Source organism: Ictalurus punctatus, chromosome 16 (genome assembly GCF_001660625.3).
Source record: "Ictalurus punctatus breed USDA103 chromosome 16, Coco_2.0, whole genome shotgun sequence".
In the NCBI taxonomy this organism is placed as follows: Eukaryota; Metazoa; Chordata; class Actinopteri; order Siluriformes; family Ictaluridae; genus Ictalurus; species Ictalurus punctatus.
The window spans coordinates 25,377,083-25,383,082 of record NC_030431.2 but is presented as its reverse complement, the minus strand read 5'-3'; the positions used below and the strand labels follow the sequence as shown (position 1 = coordinate 25,383,082).

At 47.0% G+C, this 6,000-nt stretch overlaps 1 protein-coding gene across 6 annotated transcripts in view; it reads left to right on the top strand.

Annotated features, from left to right (window-relative positions):
- The window catches only part of si:ch211-127i16.2 (amine oxidase [flavin-containing] A), a 55,055-nt gene that overhangs the window by 26,691 nt on the left and 22,364 nt on the right, over window positions 1–6,000 (top strand). The gene's annotated exons all lie outside the window — the stretch shown is intronic.

Sequence of the window (6,000 nt, the reverse complement as noted above, 5' to 3'; positions counted from 1 at the left end):
AGTGAGAACACCGAGCTGATTTCCTGCCGGTGATGGAGTGATCCGTGTGAGAGGACAAGAACCTCCGCGTCCTTCAGGCTTCATCCCCGCGTCCCTCACTCAGCCGGAGTCAGTCTCAGGCTACAGAACAGCTCCGCTACAGTACACACCTCCGTCGCTTTATTACACTTATCACGAATATACTAATAACCACGGACCGGCTGGTGTGATGAAGAGGAGTTCCTGTTACCCCCCATGTTGATTCTTTTCCTATAACAGCGTGTCCTAATGTTTATTTATTAAAGAATAACACATTTTTATGGGTTTATAGTTACATTTAATGTAGTGAAACGACCATAATTAGTTCCAGTTCTAACTTATGTTATAGCGGTTAGATATCCTCTTTCTTTCTTTCTTTCTTTCTTATAAAATAAGAACACACACCCTGCATACTTTATGTACATTAAAGTAGCGTCCATACTACATTTACACTTACATTCAAAAGTGTTTATTAATCTAGAAAATCCAGAAGACCGATACACGATAAATTACTCGATGCGTATTGGAAAAAAAAAAAAAAAAGTCATGTGACTTTGCCTCGACAAATCATGTGATTGGATAACCGGCTGATGTTGGACTGGACTAACCAGCGGACCAATCTCGTTATAAAGTCTGTCATCGAAATGATTTGGTATAATTACCTCCCAGAGCTGTCTCACTGTCCCAGAGCTGTCTCACTGTCCCAGAGCTGTCTCACTGTCCCAGAGCTGTCTCACACAACTCCAGTCCCAAATATCAGGCACCCGCCTCCGATCTCAAGAGAACATGAGGCACAAGTCAGTTATGATACTGGAAAAAAGAGCCACAGTGGCTTCCCTGCTTTCACCAGCGTCCGTTTGTATCGATATCTTGCACCGGTTTCCCCGGAAGTGATGACATCGTTCTCTTGAACACGTGGGACGGGATCGACGCTTTATTCGCAAACGTTACGCCATATGCGATCAACTTCCCCGTCCGTCTGACGCCGAGATGTAAAAGACACACGGACGCATCGTTATTCCCTTTCACCGAGGAAGACGACGTATGATGATGTTCCTATCCTCCTTTCCTGTCCTCTGTTCAGTCTCCGTCGTTCGTGACCTTCGCTAACGTCATCGTGTCACTCGGAATGTCGCTAACGACGTCCTTATCTCATCCGCGATAAAGTCCTCTCAAGGAAGCGCGCGTGGCCGAGAGACTTCAGGATACGATCGCAATGACGCAGAAAGCACGAGGATTTCTCCTGTCGACACTTCGCACGTGGCTTTAGGTGACCTTGCCCAGAGAAAGAAAGAAAGAAAGAAAGAACAATCTGTAATTGTCAAAAAAATAAGAAAGAAAGGACGAAAGTTATGCTACTTGTAAAAAAAAAAAAAAAAGAGAGAAAGGAAGAAAGAAAGGACAGAAGAAAGAAGAAAAGAAAGAAAGAAAAATCTGTAATTGTCAAAAAAGGAAGAATGAAAGAACGAAAGTTAGGCGAATTGTCAAAAAAAAAGAGAAAGGAAGACAGAGAGGACAGAAGAAAAAGAAAGAAGGAAAGAAAGAAAGAAAAATCTGTCATTGTCAAAAATGGAAGAAAGAAAAGAACAAAATTACGCTAAATGTCAAAAAAAGAGAAAGGTAGAAAGAAAGGACAATAGAAAGAAAAAAGGAAAGAAAGAAGGAAAGTAGTCTGAGATGACTGGAGCACAGGAGTACTGCGGGGCGTGATGATGAACGTGAGTGGGCGGGCAGTCTGCGGTGTGTAAGTGAAGGAAGGAAAGAGGGAAAGAAGGAAAGAAAGAAAGGAAGAAAGAAAGAAAGAAAGAAAGAAGGAAAGAAGGAAAGAATGAAAGAAAGAAGGAAAGAAGGAAAGAAATAAGGCAATAAGGAAGGAAAGAAGGAAAGAAATAAAGAAAAGGAAAGAAGGAAAGAAAGAAGGAAAGAAGGAAAGAATGAAAGAAAGAAGGCAATAAGGAAGGAAAGAAGGAAAGAAGGAAAGAAATAAAGAAAAGGAAAGAAGGAAGGAAAGAAGGAAAGAAATAAAGAAAGAAGGAAAGAAGGAAAGAAAGAAGGAAAGAAGGAAAGAAATAAAGAAAGAAGGAAAGAAGGACGGAAAGAAGGAAGGAAAGAAAGAAGGAAAGAAGGAAAGAAATAAAGAAAGAAGGAAAGAAGGGAAGAAGGAAAGAAAGAAGGGAAGAAGGAAAGAAAGAAGGGAAGAAGGGAAGAAGGAAAGAAAGAAGGGAAGAAGGAAAGAAAGAAGGGAAGAAGGAAAGAAAGAAGGGAAGAAGGAAGGAAAGAAGGGAAGAAGGGAAGAAAGAAGGGAAGAAGGAAGGGAAGAAGGGAAGAAGGAAGGGAAGAAGGGAAGTAGTCTGAGATGCCTGGAGCGCGGCAGTACTGCGGCTCCCGCTGATGAACGTGAGTGCGCGGTCTGCGGTGTGTAAGTGAAGGAAAGAAGGGAAGAAGGAAAGAAGGAAGGAAAGAAGGAAGGGAAGAAGGGAAGTAGTCTGAGATGCCTGGAGCGCGGCAGTACTGCGGCTCCCGCTGATGAACGTGAGTGAGCAGTCTGCGGTGTGTAAGTGAAGGAAAGAAGGAAGGAAAGAAGGAAGGAAAGAAAGAAGGGAAGAAGGAAGGAAAGAAGGGAAGAAGGAAGGGAAGAAGGGAGTAGTCTGAGATGACTGGAGCGCGGCAGTACTGCGGCTCCCGCTGATGAACGTGAGTGCGCGGTCTGCGGTGTGTAAGAGAAGGAAAGAAGGGAAGAAAGAAGGAAAGAAGGAAGGAAAGAAGGGAAGAAAGAAGGGAAGAAAGAAGGAAAGAAGGGAAGTAGTCTGAGATGCCTGGAGCGCGGCAGTACTGCGGCTCCCGCTGATGAACGTGAGTGCGCGGTCTGCGGTGTGTAAGTGAAGGAAAGAAGGGAAGAAATAAGGAAAGAAGGAAGGAAAGAAGGGAAGAAAGAAGGGAAGAAGGAAGGGAAGAAGGAAGGAAAGAAGGGAAGAAGGAAGGGAAGAAGGGAAGTAGTCTGAGATGCCTGGAGCGCGGCAGTACTGCGGCTCCCGCTGATGAACGTGAGTGCGCGGTCTGCGGTGTGTAAGTGATGATTATTGATTAGTGAGTGAACACAAAGCCTCATTATAAACGTTACAGGAATATATAACGAGATCCAAATCACATCCATTCAGTCGGAATCTGGACGCGAACACGCACGACGCACGCCCGCTGTATTTGTTGTCCTGTCAGGATAATAACGAATAATGAATAAAGAGACGAGGAGACGAGGACGCATTACAGATTAACCGCTGAGCACTGATTGTGATTATGAAGAATTCTTTATAGTGGTCATTTACTTAAATCGATTCATTACGTGATTGATAATTACCCGGAGATCGTCACGCGCTTTTAAAGTTCACAGCACAACCCTGATGGAATTTATTCCGTCCCGGGTGAATTAGGAAGCGAGGAACGGAACGTTTGTCTGATTGTTTTGAACGAATTGCGTCGGATTCTTAGTCCGTTCGTCTAAAAACCGGATTAAGAGAAGAAGACGCCTCCTAAAACAGCGCCCTGATTGGTCAGAAGGTGTTGAATAGGTGGTGATTAATCAGTCGCAGGTCTGTATTCGTGCGCTTGTTCTCTAACGCGCTGTCGTTTCTATGGTAACAGCTCGTACAGAGGGACGTCTGCGGTGGGCGATCGGCGTACGCCGATTGAAACGTAAATGAATAATGTTTTCTGCAAGGAGACCTTCAAGGAAGGAGTCTCCAGTGTCGGCGCGTTGTGACAGTCAGAGGGGACTAGAAACGGATGAACACGATGAGCGCGGTGTGAGCAGATTTGCGTGGCGCAAGTGTGACGCGGAGTGTGTCGGTCCTACCGAATGACTCCTTTCCATTGTAAACGACGCGTACAGGGACACCGGGACGCCGTGGCATGTCCTGTATCGAATGCAGTGAGAGTAGAGACTGTAAAAAGGCCGTGCGAGGTGCTGAGAGCAGGGCATGCTGGGTAATGAGGTGCGACGTGCGAGGTCACGTGGGACGCGAGGTCACGTGGGACGCCGTGGGTGTTTCCTGACAGAGCCGCACACGAGCGTATCGGACGGCGTCGCTCTTCTCTAAATGGATATGGTTTGATTGGAGCTGCTACGCGGCGGCGTGGCGTGGCGGTGTTAAATCACACGCACCCGGGTATAGATCGGTCATTTCACAGAGAGCGTCACTGGGGCATTGCATCCAATTTAGCAGAGTGCTGTCTTATGAGAGAGCGCGGCACTCAGATCGATAAGACGAGCTGATCAGAGTGCTGCGAGACGTCTGCTCTCATACACCATAATGTCCTCATACTGCAGCTCTCTCTCTCTCTCTCTCTCTCTCTCTCTCTCTCTCTCTCTCTCTCTGGTGAATCTATCATATCTCTCCATCTGTGTCTTTTCACCGTTTCTTTTTCCTCCGTTTTTTTCCTCAGGCTCTTTCACTCGTGTCTCTCTCTCTCTCGGAGTCTTTCTCACCCGGTGTATCTCTTTCTTTTTCTGTATCTCTCTGTGTCTGTCTTTGTCTCTCTGTGTGTCTCTCTCATCTCTCTCCGTTTCTCTCCCTCAGTGTTCCCCTCCTCTCGCGGTCTCTCTTCCTTTCTATGTCTTTTTGTATCTCTCTCCAATGCCTGTCTGTCTGTCTCTCACTGTCGCTTTCTCTTTGTGTCCCTCACTTACTTTCCCCCTGTCTCTCTCTCACTTACTATCCCCCTGTCTCTCTCTCACTTACTATCCCCCTGTCTCTCTCTCCCTTACTTTCCCCCTGTCTCTCTCTCCCTTACTTTCCCCTGTCTCTCTCTCCCTTACTTACCCCCTGTCTCTCTCTCCCTTACTTTCCCCCTGTCTCTCTCTCACTTACTATCCCCCTGTCTCTCTCTCCCTTACTTTCTCCCTGTCTCTCTCTCACTTACTTCCCCCTGTCTCTCTCTCACTTACTATCCCCCTGTCTCTCTCTCCCTTACTTACCCCCTGTCTCTCTCTCCCTTACTTTCCCCCTGTCTCTCTCTCACTTACTATCCCCCTGTCTCTCTCTCCCTTACTTTCTCCCTGTCTCTCTCTCACTTACTTCCCCCTGTCTCTCTCTCACTTACTATCCCCCTGTCTCTCTCTCCCTTACTTTCTCCCTGTCTCTCTCTCACTTACTTCCCCCTGTCTCTCTCTCACTTACTTTCTCCCTGTCTCTCTCTCACTTACTTTCCCCTGTCTCCCTCTCCCTTACTTACCCCTGTCTCAGTCTCATTTACTTTCCCCCTGTCTCTCTCTCCCTTACTTTCCCCCTGTCTCAGTCTCATTTACTTTCCCCCGTCTCTCTCTCTTCCTTACCTTTCCCCGTCTCTCTCTCCCTTACCTTTCCCCCTATCTTTCTCTCTCCCTTACTTTCCCCCTGTCTCTCTCTCCCTTACCTTTCCCCCTGTCTCTCTCTCCCTTACCTTTCCCCCGTCTCTCTCTCCCTTACTTTCCCCCTGTCTCACTCTCATTTACTTTCCCCCTGTCTCTCTCTCCCTTACTTTCCCCCTGTCTCACTCTCATTTACTTTCCCCTTCTCTCTCTCTCCCTTACCTATCCCCGTCTCTCTCTCCCTTACCTTTCCCCCTGTCTCTCTCTCCCTTACTTTCCCCCTGTCTCTCTCTCCCTTACTTCCCCCTGTCTCTCTCTCCCTTACTTTCCCCCTGTCTCTCTCTCCCTTACTTTCCCCCTGTCTCTCTCTCCCTTACTTCCCCCTGTCTCTCTCTCCCTTACTTTCCCTCTATCTTTCTCTCTCCCTTACCTTTCCCTCTGTCTCTCTCTTACTTACTTTCCCTCTGTCTCTCTCACCCTTACCTTTCCCTCTGTCTCTCTCTCCCTTACTTTCCCCCTGTCTCACTCTCATTTACTTTCCCCCTGTCTCTCTCTCCCTTACTTTCCCCCTGTCTCACTCTCATTTACTTTCCCCTTCTCTCTCTCTCCCTTACCTATCCCTGTCTCTCTCTCCCTTA